The following is a 20,827-nucleotide window of genomic DNA, read 5'->3' as shown; positions in this document are numbered from 1 at the left end:
ACTCGTGATGTTGTATTCGACCTTTAATGTATTCTCAGATCAATCTAACCCCTCGTACGTAACCCTCCATTTTTCTATCATCCAGGTGCCTATCTAAGAAAGTCCCTAATGTGGTGGGCCTCTACCACCACCCTGGCAGGGTGTTCCACGCACCCACCACTCTCAGTAAGAAGAACTTATCTCTGACACCTCCCCTGTACTTTTCTCCAATTACCTTAAAATTATGATCATGATTATGAGGACACACAATCCCCTTTTATTGTCATTTAGTAATGGCTGTATTAATAAATGATAAAATGTTTTTCCAGAATGATACCGCAAAAACACATGACAAGCCGACTTAAAAACTAACAAAAACCTCATAATTATAACATATAGTTACAACAGTGCAAAGCAATACCGTAATTTGATAAGAACAGACCATGGCACAGTAAAAGTCTCAAAGTCTCTCATAAGTCCCATCATCTCACGCAGACGGTGAACCTCCAGCGCCGCCAACTTGCCGATGCAGCATCCTGGAAGCATCCGACCACAGTCCTACTCCAAGTCTGTCCGAAAAACTCCGAGCCTCCGACCACCTCTTTGACACCGAGCACCGAGCACCGAGCACCATCTCTGCCGAGCGCTTCGACCTTGGCCCCGGCAACAAGCGATACGCAAAGCTGAGGATTTGGGGCCTTCGTCTCTGGAGATTCTCGATTGCGCAGTAGCAGCGGCGGCGAAGCAGGCATTTCAGAAGTTACTCCAGATGTTTCTCTGCGCTTCTCATGGTTAGCTCCATCAAATCCGGATTGTGTGTGGCCCCTAGTTACACATAATCGATATTCATTTGGAACGGCCGCGCGCTCTGCGTTGCGCCGCCATCTTCTCCTCCCTCCATCTTATGCTCCCTTATATTAGTCATTTCCACCCTGGGAAAAGTTTCTGTCTATCTACTCTATCGATGCTTCTTTTCATCTTGTACACCTTTATCAAGTCACTTCTCATCCTCCTTCATGCAAATGAGAAAAGCCCTAGTTCACAACTTATCTTCATAAGACATGCTCTCTAATCCAGGCAGCATCCTGGTAAATCTCTGCACCCTCTCTAAAGCTTCCACATTCTTTAATGAGATCACTAGAACTGAATACAATATTCCAAGTGTGGTCTAACCAGTGTTTTATAGAGCTCCAATGTTATCTTGCAGATCTTGAACTCATTGTTGTGGTCATGAATGTTGGATAGCTCTGATGCCTGTGATTGTGACTGGTGTTGGGGTATTTTTTCCTGCTTGTGGTCTTAGCTCTTTTGATGATTGAGGTCACAGGCATTGAGATTTCGCTTGGGTGCTTAAGATGGTGACTAGTATTGAGATCTTACTCTTGTGTCTTTGGCAATTAGAGCTTTGACTCTGGTGGCTATAGTATTGTGATTGGATTGAGTTCCACTAATCAGCAGGTAGAAGGAACTTGGAATGTCCCTAAATAGAAATTTCAGAATTTGGTCAGTTACAAAATAAATTGAAATTCAAAGTACATTTATTATCAAAGTATACAATCTTGAGATTTGTCTTCTTACAGTCAGCCATGAAACCCAATAGAACCCATTAAAAGAACACTGTCAAACACCCAAATACAGAAAGAAAAACAAATAATGTAAACAATAAAAATAAGCAAATAGCATCAGAACTGAAATTCACAAAAGTGAGTCCACAGACACTAAGCTGTCAGGAACCCATTAGTTGCAGGCCACAGCCTCAGTTCAGCACAGAACTGAGTAAATCTCATGGAGCAGTGTGCTGAACTGGCCCATCCCTCGCCTCCAGCCCTGACACCCTGCCCTTTTCAATCTGTCCTGACACTTAAATCTTGGGTCGTTCCTTTGCGCACGGTCCTGGACTTCACCTTGACTCTGCCGTGCCTTGGTTCTGCCGCATCGAATTGCCTCTAAGTTTGCTCCAGCAATGGCTCAACGTAAGCTTATCTGTTGCTCTCGTGCCCGGACAAAGTTGCTTCGACTCAGCCCATACAAGCCATGCCGCAACTGTCCTGCGCCTTTGAGACTTCAGTCCACACCACAGTAATGCCAGGTTGCTCAGATGGTTCAAAAGCTCCACTCTGAAAGGGAAGTTACAGGCATAGCATGTACATACTGTACGTCCACAACTTACTTACCATAACCATACGTCTTTAGAATGTGGGAGGAAACTGGAGCCCCCAGTGTAAATCCACATGGTTAATGGGAGAACGTATAAGGTCCTCACAGACAGCGGTGGGAATCGAATTCTAATTGGTGATCACTGTTGCAGTAAAGCGTCTGTGCTAACCACTATGCTACGCTGCCTCTAAGGTCACCTGCGAGTTAGTCATGTTGGTGCAAGACTGGTGCTATGCATGGATCATGATGGGTAAGAATTCTAGAAGAGCAATGACAAATTAATTTTTAAGTTGATCCAACTGCAGTAACACTAAGATCGCAATTTGGGATCTATGGCCCTTGGGGAGCTTTTGCTTTCCAGTATTGTCTAGCATGTGGATGTGGTAGATTTATACTGCCTTATTTCTGTAATTCTTAGTGGTCTGAACATCTACTTTGGCTGATGTTTTGGGTCCTCCCTGTTAAGTATGGTCATTATTGGGAGGAATTGGATAGCTGTTAGATCTATTAATTGAAGAGCTTCATATCACAGTAGATTTGGAGAAGAAAGGTATCTGTATAGAGTTGCATAATTGTTTCCTGGTTGGTTTAATTTGATTTTCTATTAATCTATCTCATGAATGATATGCATTAAAAATCAGAACACGAAAACGTAAATGTGGAAATGCATTTTTCGGGAAAGGCACCATGTTGCTTCTGGTTGCAATGGAGCAGGAGTTGATACTTTGGATCAGTATGTAAGTTCCTTAACTATTCAAGTAAGAACTTTATTTGCCATATACATTTACAGTGCAGTGACAGGGATATTAGATAGAGGTGGGTGAGCTGACTAGAATGGTTGATCAGATTAGCTGCCTGGAAGAAGAAATTTTTTAAATGGTGTAAAAATGTTATTTTAATAGCTTTATAACACTTTCCAGAAGAAAGCTTTGCAAAATTATGTTAAAATATTCAGATTATTCAGCAAAGCTAAAATTAGTTCATTAATTTTATATTCAATAGCTTCTCATTCTTATTCTTTAACATTTGATTGTTAGCTTCTCCTTGGTTTTGTAGGGGAATGACTTGGTTCCACATTCCACTAATGTTTTATTTAAGATGGGCTCTGTGATAGGAGTCAGCTTTTCTTTCATAAACTAGCTGTTACGGTGTTGTGACTCGATATGGAGACTACAGAGCATGTGAACTTGTACTCAACAAATGATAAAGTATATTGAATCCTTAAACAGCAGCTTCTAATTTTTGAATTATTTTTTGTGATGTTTGTCAGTGGAAATGTTGCATTTATGCAAATGAGTGCTACATGAGAATCAAAATCAGGTTTATTATCACTGTTGTTTTACAGCAGCAGTATAGTGCATTACATAAAATACTGTAAATTACAATAAGAAACAAAAAATAAGTAGTGTAAAATAAAGCAAAATAATGAAGAAGTGTTCATGGGTTCAAGGATCCTTCAGAAATCTGATGGCGAAGAGAGAGAAGCTGTTCATAAAATGTCGAGTGTATGTCTTCAGGATCATATACTTCCTTTCTCATGGTAGCATTGAAAAGAGGGTGGCTCCTGGGTGTTGGGGGTCCTTAATGATGATGGTTCTCCTTAGGTGGATACAGTTCTTGTCTTGATGGTTTTCTCTCGATGTTTTCAGTAGAGAATTAGAAAATTAAAAACCCAATGACAGTGAAGGAATCCTATGCATGTTCAATCTGATAGTCTGGTCAGAGATGTTGGTGTTTAGTACACAATGCAGGTTAAAATACTTTCTACCATATATCTGTAGAAGTTTGTTTGAGTGTTCGGTGACAAGCCTAACCTAAGAAAGTTAAGACGCTGGTGTTCTTTCCCTGTGAAACGCAAGTGCAACACATAAAATTTAATACAAGTTAATTTTAACTTGCAAAAAGAGAAGAACATAGTTAGGTAGTGTTCATGGGTTAATTGATCAATCTGAAATCTGATGGCAGGGGGGGAAGTAGCTGTTGCTAAAGTGTTGAATGCATGTCTTCAGGCTCCCATGCCTCCTCCCTGATGGTTGTAATGAGAAGAGGGCATAAACTGGATGGTGCTGGTCCTTGATGATGGATGGTGCCTTCTTGAAGCATCACCTTTTGAAGATGACCCCTATGGTGAGGAGGCTAGTGTCCCGGATGGCGCTGGCTGAGTCTACAACCTTCTGCAGCTTTTTCCAATCCTGTGCATTGGTGTCTGCATACCAGGTGGTGTCGCAACTGATTAGAATGCTCTCCACTGTACGTCTATAGAAACTTACAAACGTCTTCAGTGACCTACCAAAGATGATCTGATCCAATCATTTGATTTGGAGATTTGATAAGTTAACACCCAGGAATTTAAAGCTGCTGACTCTCTCCACTGAGAATCCCCAGTGTCAACTTGTGCATAATCACCCTCCTTTTCCTTCTGGAAGTTCAACAATCTGCTCTTTAATTCTGCCGATTACAGCAGTGCTCAGTGCAGTGTCTTACCTCACTCCCGTGAGTGTATTCTGGTTGCACTTTAGAAAAAAGTAAGCCACTTTCCACAGAGCAGTATCCTATAAATAACAACAGAGAAAATTTACTAAACTTCTATCTGTGATATTTCATTCGTGTTAGGCAGGGTATATGAGAACTATTGAGTTACATCCACCTGAGGGAGCAGATGGGGGTACCGTTCTCGTCTGACATGAAATACAACACCTTCACCGGTGCGGCATGTGCTTTGGACTCTGCATTCGGTCATGAACCCATGACCTCTGTCTCAGACATTGCCTCAGATCTGAGGCGGACGTGATTCTCAAGCAATGGAATTTGCCTTGCAGCAACTCTGCTTATGAAAATCTATTACAGCTCTGAAAAGCTCATTGACTGCAGTTGATCCATCACGACTACAATAAATGCAACATTTTTTGAATAAATGAGAGTTCCATATGGTCAGTTCCACAAACGGTTTAGTTATAGTTCAAGACCTTTCAAGTTTAAATTTATTGCCATCTGACTGCACGTAGAGTCCCCGTATATACAACCAAACAAAGTAAAATGTCTCCAGACCATGTGTACCAACAAAACATATCTCACAAGCACATAAAACAAAATATTACGACAAATAAGTTAATAAAATGTAATTCAAAGTGAATGTTATGCACAGCTCGGGAAAACAGGAAGCAGCTCGCTGTCCTAGTGACGAGATCTCCGTGGTGGCGGAGTAGTCTATCAGCCAGAGAGAAGAAACTGTTGCTCAGTCAGGCAGTCCTGTTCCTGATGCTCCTCTACCTCCTTCCTGATAGTAGAGGGTCAAAGAGATTGTGGGATGGGTGGTAGAGATCCTCAACAATGCCTCAGACCCTGCAATGCTCCCAGTAAATGACCCAAAAAGGGGGGAAGGAGACCCCAGTGATCCTCTCAGCTGATTTAACTATCCTTTGTAGGGTCTTGTGAGCCAGTGGCTTGCAACTTTCAGGTCTCTGAGACTGCCAGGCTTTGTACATAGTGGACTGTGAGCAGTCTCGGCCATTCATGAGCCTTGCATTTGTTTTTCTGATGACTATTAAAAGCCGGAAGGTTGTATCATTAGGTTGTGTGCCAGGTTCTGAGGTGTTACTCAAGTTTGCAGTCAAGTTCTGGCATCTCCAATTTTACCACTATGTCATTGTCAGGCAGCTATTTGTTCATCTGGACATCCTCTTCTGACAATGTCTGCTGTGAACCAATTGGAATCACTTCCACTGAGCATCAGTGACCTTAAAACTATATGTAATCCTATCAAGTAACTTTGAAAAGATTTCTTGTTGATGTTGGGGTTGGTGTACAGTTAGTCTTGGTATGCGTAATCTTATTTAGAGCCCATCTATTCCATGACAAACCCACAATCATCACTTCCAGTGGCAACACACACAAAATGCTGGTTGAATGCAGCAGGCCAGACAGCATCCATAGGAAGAAGCACAGTCGACGTTTCGGGCTGAGACCCTTCATCAGGACTAACTGAAAGAAGAGATAGTAAGAGATTTGAAAGTGGGAGGGGGTGGGGGAGATCCGAAATGATGGGAGAAGACAGGAGGGGGAGGGATAGAGCCAAGAGCTGGAAAGTTGATTGGCAAAAGGGATACAAGGCTGGAGAAGGGAGAGGGTCATGGGACGGGAGGCCTAGGGAGAGAGAAAGGGGGAGGGGAGCACCAGAGGAAGATAGAGAGCAGGCAAGGAGTTATAGTGAGAGGGACAGAGAGAGAAAAAAGAGAGAGAGGAAAAAAGGGGGGGGGAAGGAATAATAAATAAATAGATAAGGGATGGGGTAAGAATGGGAGAAGGGGCATTAATGGAAGTTAGAGAAGTCAATGTTCATGCCATCAGGTTGGAGGCTACCCAGACGGAATATAAGGTGTTGTTCCTCCAACCTGAGTGTGGCTTCATCATGGATAGACATATCAGAATGGGAATGGGACGTGGAATTAAAATGTGTGGCCGCTGGGAGATCCTGCTTTCTCTGGCGGACAGAGCGTAGGTGCTCAGCGAAATGGTCTCCCAGTCTGCAGTGGGTCTCACCAATATATAGAAGGCCACACCAGGAGCAGCAGATGCAGTATATCACACCAGCTGACTCACAGAAGTGTCGCCTCACCTGGAAGGACTGTCTGGGGCCCTGAATGGTGGTGAGGGAGGAAGTATAAGGGCATGTGTAGCACTTGTTCTGCTTACACGGATAAGTGCCGGGAGGGAGATTGGTCGGAAGGGATGGGGGGACGAATGGACAAGGGAGTCGCATAGGGAGCGATCCGTGCAGAAAGCGGAGGGGTGGGGAGGGAAAGATGTGCTTAGTGGTGGGATCCCGTTGAAGGTGGCGGAAGTTACGGAGAATTATATGTTGGACCCGGAAGCTGGTGGGGTGGTAGGTGAGGACAAGGGGAACCCTATCCCTAGTGGGGTGGCGGGAGGATGGGGTGAGAGCAGATGTGTGTGAAATGGGAAAGATGCGTTTGAGAGCAGAGTGGATGGTGGAGGAAGGGAAGCCCCTTTCTTTAAAAAAGGAAGACATCTCCTTTGTCCTGGAATGAAAGGCCTTATCCTGAGAGCAGATGCGGCGGAGAAGGAGGAATTGCGAGAAGGGGATGGCATTTTTGCAAGAGACAGGGTGGGAAGAGGAATAGCCCAGGTAGCTGTGAGAGCCCATAGGCTTATAGTAGACAGCTCGTTTCTCACTCTCGCGACACACTGAATGAGTGTCCCCCTCAGGTTCCCCTTAAATGCTTCACCTTTCCCTCCTAACCTATGACTTGTAGTTGAATAATATGATGCAACTGACTGATTCACAAACTGATGGTAGCTATTTATAATTCCCACTCAAATAATCAGTGGTTGTGGGGCTATGTTCCACTCTGAGTCAGAATCAGGTTTTTTTTTTATCATTTCCTTCTCTAACATGAAATTTGTTGTTTTGAGGGAAAATTTAAGAAGAAATTGACTTGACTATTACACATTGAAAATGCTGGAGATATTCCAGTTAATAATTTAGCCAGATTCGATGGGCCCAATGGCCTAATTCTGCTGGTATGTCTTATGGTCTTATAGTTCAGGCAGTGGCTATGGAGAAAGAAGGGGAGCTTTGATTGTTCATTGGAACCAAAAGAATTGGTAGTAATTTTAATTTGCAGAAGTGAGGGAGGACCAGTGAGAATAAAAGGAAACGTGTGATATGGTGGAGACATGGGCTCATTGACTGGAAGAAGTGGTTGACTCTGGTCCTGGAGAACTACTGCAGTGCTTATGAGATACCCAGAAATATGTTGAGATTATAATTGACCCCATAGAAATGCAATACTTTTTTCTTGATGTGATTTTCCCTAAGAATGTCTCTTTTGAACTACATTTAAACTGCCCTGGCAGCAAAGACTTGGGTGAAGTGAGAGACTGGCTACACAAATTTTTTCAGTCAGTGAGCCAGATAAGTGTTTTAGTACCAGAGAAGGGGCAGTGGTTGCCACCGGGCAATTCAGCCCTGTGCTTGCCACCTTTCTGAGTGGAGTCCATGTCCAAAAAGTTCTCAAACCTGAACTGTGGTCGTCTTTGGTATTTCATGACGTCCCTTAAGGCTGATTTATACTTCTGCGTACGGGCTATGCCGTAGGCCTGATTTATACTTCTGCGTAGCCCTACGTCGTAGCGAGCATGCATAGTTGTTGTGTCTGCGTCGCTCTGTAATTCACTGCCAAAAAGCTAGTTGGCGGTGCGGTTTCTATGCCACTGTGTTGAGTTTCTTCATGAGAGACATGGATGAGGAAATGCATTTCAATTATTTTCGGATGTCGGCAGGTAGATTTGACAATTTGGTTCATTGTCTCCAACCATTTATTTCACATCAGTGTACAGACATGGCGGAGAAAAGCAACCAGAAATGCGATGCTACCAAGCGGGCCAATCACAGTTGTTGTGGTCTGCGTCGCCGCGACGCGTGAGTTACGTTTTTGGGGAGGTGCACGTCACCCTACAGCATAGGGTACGCGGTACCTACGGCGTACATTTGACGCAGAAGTATAAATCAGGCTGTATGCTAGGCAATAGATCTGAAGAGATCACCGACGATATACTTGCTAAAATGCATTCCTTGATTTTTAAGTCAGAGGAAAGGTCCAAAATAACTTTTGATTTTTGGAAATCAGGTAATGTTTTAAGATGATAAGAGCATTAGACATAGGAGCAGAACTGGGCCATTCATCATGGTTAATTTATTATCCCTCAACCCTATTCTCCTGCCTTCTCACCGTGACTTTTGTTGCCCTAACTAATCAAGAACCTATCAACCTCTGCTTGAAATATACTTAATGACCTGGCTTCCACAGCCGTCTATGAATCTGGCTGAAGAAACTCCTTCTCATCTCTGTTCTAAATTGATGTTCCGCTTTTCTGAGGCTGTGCCCTCTGGTCCTGGACTCCCCCACTATAGAAAAAAAATTCTCTCCACATCCACTCTATGCTGTTACTATAATAGACGGGATTGTCCGATCTTCGCCAGAGTGCAGCAGATAGCATGACAATATTACAGTTCAGGGCGTTCTGCAGTTCAGTGTTCAACCCCAGTGCCATCTGTAAGTTCTTCCCGTGAACCATGTGGGTTTCCTCCAGTTGCTTTGGTTTCCTCCCACAGCCCAAAGACATACTGGTTAGTAGGTTAATTGATCATTGTAAAATATTCTGTGATTAGATTAGTGTTAAATAGGTGGGTTGCTGGGCCAAGCAGCTTATTGGGCTGGAAGGCCCTGTTCTGCATGGTATCTTAAAATAAATAAATAAATGTTCACCGTTACTTAGGCTTTCACATGTACTAGACATGTTTCCATCGCACACCTCACAAATTAAACCACTCGTTACAGAATTGGATTGCTGTACTGCAGTGAACCAAGGATTTTAAAAAGTCTTGTTGGCACTGTGGTAAACTACTTCTTAGGGACAGGCTTTATTAGCAATCTTCTGTGATTTTAAACTGTGTTCCTCTCAGAAACAAACATGCTCATTGGTGTCTGGAAGTTGCCACAATTAATAAAATTATTGCCCTCTTCTACTTTCTCTTTCTTGTCAGCAGCTTGGCCACAATCTAGTGAAGCTCATTCACTAGCTTTTGGGTGGCATGGTAACGTCGCGGTTAGTACAGAGCTTTACAAGGTGAGGTTTCAGGGTACTGTGATAAAATAGTCCAAAGTCAGCATGGGGAAATTGTGCCTGGCAAATCTGTTGGAATTCTTTGAAGAAATAACAAGCAGGATAGACAAATGAGAATTGGTTGATGTTGTGCACTTGGATTTTCAGAAGGCCTTTGGCAAGGTGCAGTTCATGAAGTTGCTTAACACCATAAGAGAATATGGTAATCGATATAAGATACTAACATGGATAGAAGATTGGCTGACTGGCAGGTGGCAAAGAGTGGAAATGAAGGGAGCCTCTTGTGGTTGGCTGCCGGTGAGTAGTGGTATTCCGCAGAGGATGGTGTTGGGACCGCTTCTTTTACATTAAATGTCGGTGATTTGAATGACGGAATTGATAACTCTGTGGCCAAGTTTGCATACAATATGAAGATAGTTGTAAGTGCAGGTGTTGTTGAGGAAGCAGGGAGAAGAAAGACACAGACTAGAAGAAAGGACAAAGTGGCAGATGGAATATTGTGTAGCAAAGTGTACAATTATGCATTTTGGTAGAAGGAATAAAGGCATGGATTATTTTCTAAATAGGGAGAAAATTCAAAAATCAGAGGTGCAGAGGAAATTGGGAGTCCTTGTGCAGGATTTCCTAAAGAGTAAATTGTCGGTTGAGTCGGTGGTAAGCAAGGCAAATGCAATGTTAACATTCATTTTGAGAGGACAGGAATATAATAGCAAGGATGTAATGCTGAGACTTTATCAAACATTGGTCAGACCACACTTAAAGTATTGTTAGCAGTTATGGGTCCTTATCTAAGAAAAGATGTGCTGACACTGGAGAAGGTCTGGAGGAGGGTCATGAGAATGATTCTGGGAATGAAAGGGTTAATGTATGAGGAGCATTTCATGGCTTTAGGCCTGTACTTACCGGAGTTTAGAAGAATGGGTTGGGGGGGGGGTTCTCATTGAAACCTATCGAATGTTGAAAGGCCTAGATGGAGTGGATGTGGAAAGGATGCTTCCTATAGTGGATGAGTCAATGACCAGAGGGCACGGCTTCAGAATAGAAGAATATCTCTAGAACAGAGATGAGGAGGAATTTCTTTAGCCAAAGGGTAGGGAATCTGGAATTCATTGCCACAGATGGTGGTAAAGGCCAAGTCATTGGGTGTACTTAAAGTGGTGGTTGATAGAGAATCTGGTGCTTTCCTGGCATATATGACGAAGAAACTCTTTTGGGCTTCCAGCTGGAAACAGGTATCGATTTTAACCAACAATTCGATGACAAACTCCGCCATCTTCATCAGGGTACTTGGATGCACATGATAAAATAGGCCGAACTCATCCCATCCTTGATGAAGATGGCAGAGTTTGTCATCGAACCGTCGGTTAAAATTGATACCCTGTTTCTGGCTGGAAGCCCAAGAAGAGTTTATTGAGGTTGATAGGTTCTTGATTAGTAAGGGCATCAAAAGTTACAGGGAGGAGAAGGCAGGAGAGTGGGGTTGAGAGGGAAAGAAATCAGCCATGATGGAATTGTGGAGCAGACTTGATGTGCTGAATGGTCTAATCTTCAGCAATTGGAGTTTGATTCTCACTGCTGTCATTAAGGAGTTTGTACATTCTCCGTGTAACCACTTGGGTTTCCTCCAGGTGCTCTGGTTTCCTCCCACATCCCAAAGATGTATGGTTATGGTTAGTGAGTCGTGGGCATGCTGTGTTGGTGCTGGAATGTGGCGACACTTGCGGATTGTGCCCCAGCACTGTTGAGTTCTGTTCATTTGGGCTATGTAGGTATTTAGTTGTGATGTTCACTTTCCCTGTTATGGGCATGTACGCGAAGGTGTGGAAGGAATGTTGGGTAACAAAATGGCAGCCTTGTGTATAAAATGTGAACGGAAAATGCAAAGTTGCTAAAATGAAAGAAAATCTTGTCTTTATTGTTTCAAAGGTTTCAAAGGTACATTTAATGTCAGGGACATGTATATAATATACATCCTGAAATGCTTGTACTTTGCAACCATCCACGAAAACAGAGGAGTGCCCCCAAAGATTGAATGACAGTTAAATGTTAGAACTCCACAGCATCCCCTCTCCCACGCGTGAGCAGTAGCAAAGCAACAATCATCCCCCGTCCCCCACCAGCAAAGCATCAGCACCCACCACTGAGCATTCAAGCGTGCAGCAAAGCAGCTGCAAAGACACAGACTTGCAGTACCCCAAAGACAAAGTGTTCACCCAGTATTTTACATACCACAGGCTCACTCTCTCCCTAATAAGGGAGAAAGGGGTGTCTTAAAAGTCCGTTGCGTTGCTTTTTCGGAGCTCTGTACCCAAAGATCTTGGGTTTCTGGGCACACGGCCAGAGATCTTCCATCTCCCATGACACACAGATTTCCTGCCAGGACAGTGACCTCCAGTCCACCCATCTCCAGAGCCACGAGATCCCGGAACTCTGAAGGCAAGCTAATCTCTTAGCACATCCTTGGCATATGTGAAGCCCCTTTTTACTGGCTGTGTCTAGAAATGCGACTTGCTAGCCCCTTGCTAACAGCCATCGGACTCAGCGGTGAGAAAACCATCTTCCACAGACTCGAAACGTCTAGGGTAGATATGACTTGGTCCCACCAAACCCATGAGGTTGGGATATCTCACCCACCTGAAATGTGATTTGTGTAACTTACTGCTCCTATCCTAAAGAGTGAAACAAACAGAAGGGCCGGTCATAAATAAACAGTCAACTGTGCACAGGTTGGGGTTCAAATCTTCCAAAAGCCGTTTTGTCTGAAGTACTCACGGCACTAACTCTTATTCAGCAGTGCCCTCTTGGGCTCTATCAAATGACTTATTCCCATTGGACTCCTACGGCCGGTTCTCTCGAGCTTCTTCTCTCTCCACCTCCTGCCGAAAAAGACCTCAACCCACCTTAGTGTCCATCACAAAATCTCTCTCCCAGCATTATCTAGAACCTTCTCCCAGTTCCACCATCCTGATTGGATGACACCACATTCCTAACCATCCCTTATCTTTAACGGTAACCCAAACACTACCAGCAGAAAACACTGATTCTATAGAAAGCCATAACATGAAATACCCTACAACATTAGCTGTAAAATCTTTACCAGGGCATTACGGTTGTTTAAACATTAACAGCACATCCTCAGACCGTGTTAGTCATTGACACAAATTATGCGTTCAGTGGTATGTTTCAATGTACGTGATAAATAAAGCCTGAAGAGACCTGATGAAGAGTCTCGGCTTGAAGTATTAACTCAATTACTTTCCATAGATGCTGCCTGATCTGCTGAGTTCCTCCAGTATTTTCCATATGCTCTGATAAATAAAACTAATCTTTAATCTTTCTTAATCTTTATGGTCAAATATAAAGAATAATTAATTACTGTGTTCTATACAATCACTTTTTATCTTTTTAAAAATAAAAGCAGCCACCTCCATGAGGGAAGCATTCCATTTCATTCCAAACTACCACACTATGGATTCTGTTCCACAGTGATGCTCAGTAGAACAAATCAGGAAGCCTGCGAAGGAGGAGTATCTCACACTGTACAAAAATCAAATTCTTATCTTAAAAATTGGATCAGAAGATGAGAAGTGACTGATCAAAATAGAACTTTATTCTGCAAAATTTGAGTGAGTTTTCCAGATCGATTTTTGTTGTAAAACTTGGGATCGTACTGAACAGCAGACTGGATATTTTAGATTCTTTTCTACAAGTCCTAACAGCATACCTGTGACTATCGAACACAAAGTATGTGTGGAATGAGTTTATTATCTTGGAAAAGGTTATTACATTTTCAAAATGACTTCCACTTTTCAGAGCATTATTTAGACATACAGTCATCTTGGAAAAGCATACTTGACCAGTAAATCCCTAATTTCGTAAATAATCTTGGAAAAAATTATATATACTGTACACTCAGTGGCCACTTGATTAGGTACTTGCAGCACATAATAAAGTGGCCATTGAATGTATGTTCTTGATCTTCTGCTGCTGCAGCCCATCCACTTTAAGGTTCAACATCTTGTGCATTAAGAGATGCTCTTCTGTATATCACTAACACGTGGTTATTCGAGTTACTGTCGCCTTCCTGTCAGCTTGAACCAGTCTGGCCATTCTCCTCTGACCTCTCTCATTAACAGGGTGTATTTGCTCACAGAACTGCCTCTCACTGGATGGCTTTCTTTTTTTTGCACCATTCTCTGTAAACTTTAGAGACTTGTGTGTGAAAATACCTGGAGATCAGCAGTTTCTAAGATAGTCACACTACCCCGACTGGCACCAACAATCATTCCACAGTCAAAGTCATTTAGAACACATTTCTTCCCCATTCTGATGTTTGGTCTGAACAACAACCGAACCTCTTGACCACCATGTATGCCTATTTTCATGCATTGAGTTGCTGCCACGTGATTGGCTGATTAGATATTTGTATTAATGAGCAGGTTTACGTAATAAAGTGGCCACAGTGTAAATTCAAAGTAGTTCACAGCAGTGAAGTAATTGTGAAGCACGGTTGTAGTGTAGGAAATGTGGGAATCAATTTAAACACCGCCAACACAGAGACAACTGTTATGGTTGAGTGATCCTCATTTCCAATGTAGTTAGAAAGATAAATATTCACCAGAACTGTACTCTTAAACATAATTGAATCTTTTACATTTATTGAGAAGACTGTTGAGATCTCAGTTTAACGTTTTATCTGTAGGACTGCACTTATAGCCCATAGGCTAAAGTTCGCAGAAAGGAAGGAAAATGCATGTTAGCACTCACTTCAAGAGGATTAGAATATAAAAACAAAGATGTAACGCTGAGGCTTAATAAAGCATTGATCAGACTGCATTTGGAGTAGGGTGAGCAATTTTACGTTCCTTCTTTAAGAAAAGATGTGTTGACATTGGAGAAGGTCCAGAGGAGGTTTGCAATAATAATTCCAGGAATGCAAAGATTAATGTATGAGGAGCATTTCGTTTCTCTGGTCCTACACACGCTGGAATTTAGAAGAATGAGATGGAATCTCATTTAAACCTATTGAATATTGAAAGACCTAGATAGACTGGATATGGAAATGATGGTTACTAGAGTGTGGGATTCTAGGACCAGAGGGCATAGCCTGAGAATAGAATGGTATCCTTTTAACAGCAATGAGGAGGAATTTCTTTAGACAGAGCGTGGTGAATCTGTGGAATTCATTGCCACAGATGGCTGTGGAGACTAAGTCATTGGGTGTACTTAAAGCGGAGGTTAATAGGTTTTTGGTTAGTAAAGGCATCAAAGGTGGTGAGTCTTTTGTTCTCTACTCTGGCCTCCTACCTCTTCTCACCTGCCTCTCACTCCCTGGTGTGTCTCCTCCTTCCCTTTCTCTTAAGGTCCTCTCTCCTCTCTTTTCAGTTTCCTTATTCCTTTTATCCAGCCCTTTCTCTTTCCCATCCACTCTCTTGGCTTCACCTATCAGCTTCTAGCTCGTCCTTCTACCCCTCCCCAAACCTTTTTCTTCTGCTGTCTTCCCCCTTCCTTTCTAGTCCTGATGAAGGGTTTTGACCTGAAATGTTGATTATTTGTGCATTTTCATAGATGCTGCCTGACCTACTGAGTTCCTCCTGCATTTTGTGTGTGTTGCAATGTGCTGGTTAAACTCAGTGGGTTGAGCAACGTCTGTGCTGGAGAAATTGTGTGGGTGTCGATGTGAAATGCTTAAAGTCCTAGCCTGTCCAGCTTCTCTCTATAACTGACTCCTCAAGTCTTGGCAACGTATTTGTGTACCTTTTCTACACTCTCTTCAGTTTAATGAAGTTGCTACTATGGCAGTATGCCCACTGCACAACACAATACACCAGGTTCAGCCGCACCGTTCTCCTGTGCATCCACGCCATGGGCTCATTCTGAAACGTTGACAATTCTTTCCTCCCCACAGATGTTGTTTTTTCCACTGACTTCCTCCAGTATATTGTTTGTTGCTTTCTTTATCTGTATTTCAAGTACGTTAAGCTGGACTGTTGGTATAGTCTCTTAGATGAAATATTAAACTGAGATCCCATGAGCCCTCTCAATAAATATAACAGATCTAATGAGGTTACGTTGAAGAAAAGTGAATTTCTGGTCAATGTTTATTCTTCAAACTACATTGAAAATAAAGGTAATCCATTCATGATTAATGCTTTTGTGTTTGAATTGATCGCCACATTTGCTGCATTACAATGACACTTCATTACCTCACAGTTGTAATGTGCTTAGAGGCATCTTGACCTTGCATGTGGTGCCAGGGTAATGGGTGGTTGTCTTTTAAGGAGCATTTCATATGTGTTATGGAGTAGAATGAGGCATCATTGTTTTGTGTGAATTTGAGACATTATCTGATGAGGAATACAGCCTCTTCATAGAGTCATAGAATTGTACAGTTCAGAAACAGGTCCTTTAACCCAACTGGTCCATGCCAACTACAGTGTCTAATCCAATCTAGTTGCTTTTGCCAGCATTTGGCCCATAAACACCTAAACCTTTCCAATCCAGGTACTGTCAACTGTCTTTTAAAAGTTGTTCCTGCCTCAACCACTTCCTGTCTCAACTCACTCTTTCTATAAAATAAAGCTGCCTCTCAAGTTCCTATTAAATCTTTCCCCTCGAGCTGACAGCATTGGGTGCATTGAAGGCAGAGATAGATAGTGTCTTGTTTAGCCAGGGCATCAAAGGGTATGGGGAGAAGACAGGGGAGTGGGGATGACTGGAAGAATTGGATCAACCCGTGATCGAATGGTAGAGCAGACTCGATAGGCTGAATGGCCTACTTCTCCTATATCTTATGGTCTTATGATTGGTGGGACCAGATGAAGCAGAAACCAAGCAGCACACACGAAATGCTAGAGGAACTCGGCAGGCAGCATCTATGGAAAAAAGTACAGTCGACATATTGGACCGAGACCCTCTGGCAGGATCTTTTCCAGCATCTGCAGATTTTCTCTTGTTTCTGAAGCAGTAACTATGTGGGTAGGGGAGGAGGGCTGATGGAAGAAACTGCGAGGTGATAAGGAGGAGAAGTAAAGGCCTGAACAAAAAGAGTCCAATTGGAGATGATTGTCAGACATCCCACCTCTCCCGGAAGTTCCGGAACTCTCCCGCAAATTGATGGTGCTACCTCCGTGAAATGAGTTTTTGCAGGATGGGATGTCTGGATTGTGCACCATGGAATAAAGGGAAGGAGGTGTGAGTGATGGGCAGGTCATAAGAGCAGGGGAGGAGGGGCGAGTGAGTAACCAGAATGGGGAATGGTAAAAGAGTCAAGGAGGAAAAAGACCTTTCTTCACCATGTCTCTGCCCTCATGATTTCATACATCTCTATAAGATCACCTCTTAATCTCCTAGCTCTAAGGAATAAAGACTTAGGCTGTCCAACCTCTTTCTATAACTCAGTCCTCAAGTCCTGGCAACATACTTGGATATCTTTTCTGCATTCTTTCCAGTTCAATAACATATTTCCTATAGCAGGGCCACCTAAACTGAACTAATACTCCTTGCACCCTCATCAACATGGTGTACGACAGCGAACCATGTCCCCTCAATTTTTATACTCAATGCCCTATCTTTATGAAGGTCAGCATGCCAAAAAGGCTGCACCACCCTCTCTTTTTGTGACTTCACTTTCAGTGGGCCATTTACTTGCACTCAAAGGTCCCTGCCATACACTGTGAAAATCTTACCTGGATTCAACTTTACAAAATGTAACACCTTGGACTTCTCCAAATTAAATTCCATTGACCCACTCATTCAACAAACAAGGTCATTGTCCACTATACTCCACGGCAGTGTAGTGGTTAGCTCAATGCTGGTACAACTTGGGACATTCCAAAGTTCGAAGTTCAATTCCGGCACCATCTGTAAGGAGTTTGTATGTTCTCCCTATGAATGAGTGGGTTTCCTCCGGGTGTTCCATTTTCCTTTCACAGTCCAAAGACTGTGTTCATGGGTTAATTGATCATTGTAAATTGTCTTGTGAATAGGTGGGTTGCTGGGCAATGCGGCCCATTGGGCCAGAAGGGCCTTTTCCCCGCTGTATCTCTAAATATATTAATTAAAATACCACCTATTTTAGTGATTGCAAAACTACTGAACATGCCTTGTACATTCAAAATTCAAAGTAACATTTATTATGGAAGTATGTATATGTTGTCATAAGAGATTGACTTCCTTGCACGCTTTTATTTACAGGGAAATAAAGAAATGCAATAGAATTTACAAAAACCTATATATATTTGTCTTGTTTTACACCAATGTGTAAAACAAGACAAATTGTGCAAATAAAATTTAATAGAGAACATGATTTGTCAGAAGTCCTTGAAAGTGCATACGTAGGTCATAGAATCAGTTCAGTGTTGAAGTGAGTGAAGTTATCCACACTGGTTCAGGAGCCGGATGGTTGTAGGGTAATAGCTGTTCCTGCACTTGCCGGTGTGGGATCTAAGGTTCCTGTACCTCCTGCCCGATGGTAGTAGTGAAAAGAGAGCATGGCATGGATTCTGGAAGTTCTTGATGATGGAAGCTGCTTTCTGGTGGCATCACTCCTGATAAATGTACTTAATGGCGGGGATAGCTTTTCCTGTTCTTATCCCAAGTCCCACTTTAGCAATCTGGCATAGCAGTTTGGTTGAAGTACAGAGGAAACCAGGGGAATTCTGGTTTCACTTCCTTGTACGCATGGAGAGCAAATGTAGTTGTCAGATAGTTATGAAAATGAGAAAACCCAATCTTTTCCAGCTTTCAGTAATCCAAAGATTCTCTTGCTGGTCATGTTACTGCAATACTAATTTTGTATTTTTCAGTTTGCATCTAACTTACTACAGTTGTCATTGTGTTCAGAATCAGGTTTTTTAAAATCACAGACATAAGTCATGAAATTTGTTGTTTTGCCATACCTGATGAAAAAAATTACAATAAGAAATATATTAAAAATTATTGCAAAAAGAGAGCTAAATAGTAAGGTAGCGTTTATGAGTTCATGAACCATTTAGAAATCTGATGGCAGAGGGAAAGAGGTTGTTCCTAAAATGTTGACTGCAGATCTCCAGGCTCCTTGACCTCCTTCCTGATGGTAGTAATGTGAAGAGGCTGTGTCCTGGGTGGTGAAGATTTTTAATGATGTCCTCGACGGTGGGAGGCTAAGCTCACGATGGAGTTGGCTGAATCTACAACACTCTGCAGCCTTTTCCGATCCTGTGCAGTGGCCCTTCCACACCAGGCAGTGATGCAAACAGTCAGAATGACCTCCCAGGTACATGCGTAGAAGTTTGCTGGAGTCTTTGGTAACAGCCCAAATCTCTGCAAGCTCTTAATGAAACATAGAGTTAATAAATGCCGAATGTGCATTTGTGGCTGCTTTGCATGCCATTTTTCATTGATTATAATAATGTGGAAAAATGCATGGAATTTATTGCAATAAAATTAATGTTCATCTGGCATATAATGTAAATAGTTTACCATTTAAAGCATTTAGAATAATGGAAAACTCCATTGTGTCTATTTAACAAAGAACAACATTTTGAATTTGTTCAGCACTTCCACAATTCCGCTATCTCTTGTAAAACTTAAAGCTGCTAATATGGTAACGGGGGGAGGGGAGGAAAGGAGGGAGTGTGGCGTGATAGCGTAATGGTTAGCTATTATCTCACCAGCGACCTGAGCTCAATTCTGCTGCTGTCTGTAAGGAGTTTGTACATTCTTCCCATGGCCTCACGAGTTTTTTCTGGGTGTTCTGCTTTCCTCCTACATTCCAAAGGCACTTGGTTTATGGGTTAGTTGATCACACGGGTAATTGAGTGATGCAGGCTCGTTGGGTCAGAAGGGCCTGTTACCATGCTGTGCCTCTCAAAAAAAAACTTTATTGAAGCATTCTCATTGTGTTCATGTCGGAAATGAAATTCAAGTTCCTACAAATAGCAATGTGATTCTCAAGTCAACAATTAGTACTGTAAATGGATGAATATTGGCCAAGGAACTGAACAATTGCCCTTGTTGTCAAATTGCTTGCATTGCAACAGTAATTGCACTTATATTACTTCTAGGGATTTATAACATCTGAGTCAGCGCTGTTTTGACCCTTGTTCTTTCTTTGGATAGGATTACCAAATTTAAGTCATTGCCCTTTGATTAATATAAACAGCAAAGGTTCTTGAAACAAGAAGGCAATTGAAAATTATTAATCCTGGAAAATGTTAAACACAAGAGATTTTGCAGGTGCTGGTATTGTTGAGCAACACACACAAAATGCTGGGGGAACTCAGCAAGTCAGGCAACATCTACGTCGGGGAATAAGCAGTCAACATTTCGGGCTGGATTCATCAGAACTGGAAAGGAAGGTGGGGGAGGGGAAGGAATACAAGCTGGCAAGTGATAGGTGAGACCACGAGAGGGGGACAAGTGGGGCGGGGTAGGGAAAATATTATTTTTGTCTGTCTTACTGCCAATAACTTCACGCCATCTTAAAAGTTTCTCTCCCTCTGCAGTTAATCTGATCACCCATTCTAGATAACCACCCAACTCCCATCTGTCTATTATCCCTGTCACTGCACTGCCCTGTAAACACTTTAAGCCACTTTTTATAAGCTGTTGACATTGTGAATACATGCTGATATTTATCTATTCATGCACATTTTATTCCATATCTGTACTTTAATCTCTAACTTTTTATTTTTTGTTGCATGTTGTGCCCTGACTAATATACCACTGCACATTCCCAGTACGTCTAAATGTATAGGAGAAAAAAACGCTGATTTTTGATCCTTTCCCTGTAATGTTGTTGACGACTCAGACTGCTGGACCAGCTTGATCACATAGAGTTCAAGTGGTAATATTTCCCTATTGCGAACGATCTGCCAAGACTGGATCTGTACGAAACAAATGGGATATTTTAAAAAATTGGATGGGAGATATGTACTCCTGCTCCTCTGGAACTACTGCTTTGAAATGTGGGTGTACCAACAAAACTGCAGCTGTACACTCACATTCCCTTGCCGTTCGCTTCTAACTCAAGATTCGTTGCCAAGGATAGAAGATAAATACT

General features: G+C 42.4%; 1 protein-coding gene across 2 annotated transcripts in view; it reads left to right on the top strand.

Moving 5' to 3' along the window:
• pak1 (p21 protein (Cdc42/Rac)-activated kinase 1) overlaps positions 1–20,827 on the top strand; it is a 326,605-nt gene that overhangs the window by 103,233 nt on the left and 202,545 nt on the right. The window lies entirely within an intron of this gene.

The sequence above is a fragment of the Mobula birostris genome, chromosome 7 (assembly GCF_030028105.1).
Source record: "Mobula birostris isolate sMobBir1 chromosome 7, sMobBir1.hap1, whole genome shotgun sequence".
NCBI classification, from domain to species: Eukaryota; Metazoa; Chordata; class Chondrichthyes; order Myliobatiformes; family Myliobatidae; genus Mobula; species Mobula birostris.
This window is presented reverse-complemented; position numbering and strand designations above follow the sequence as displayed.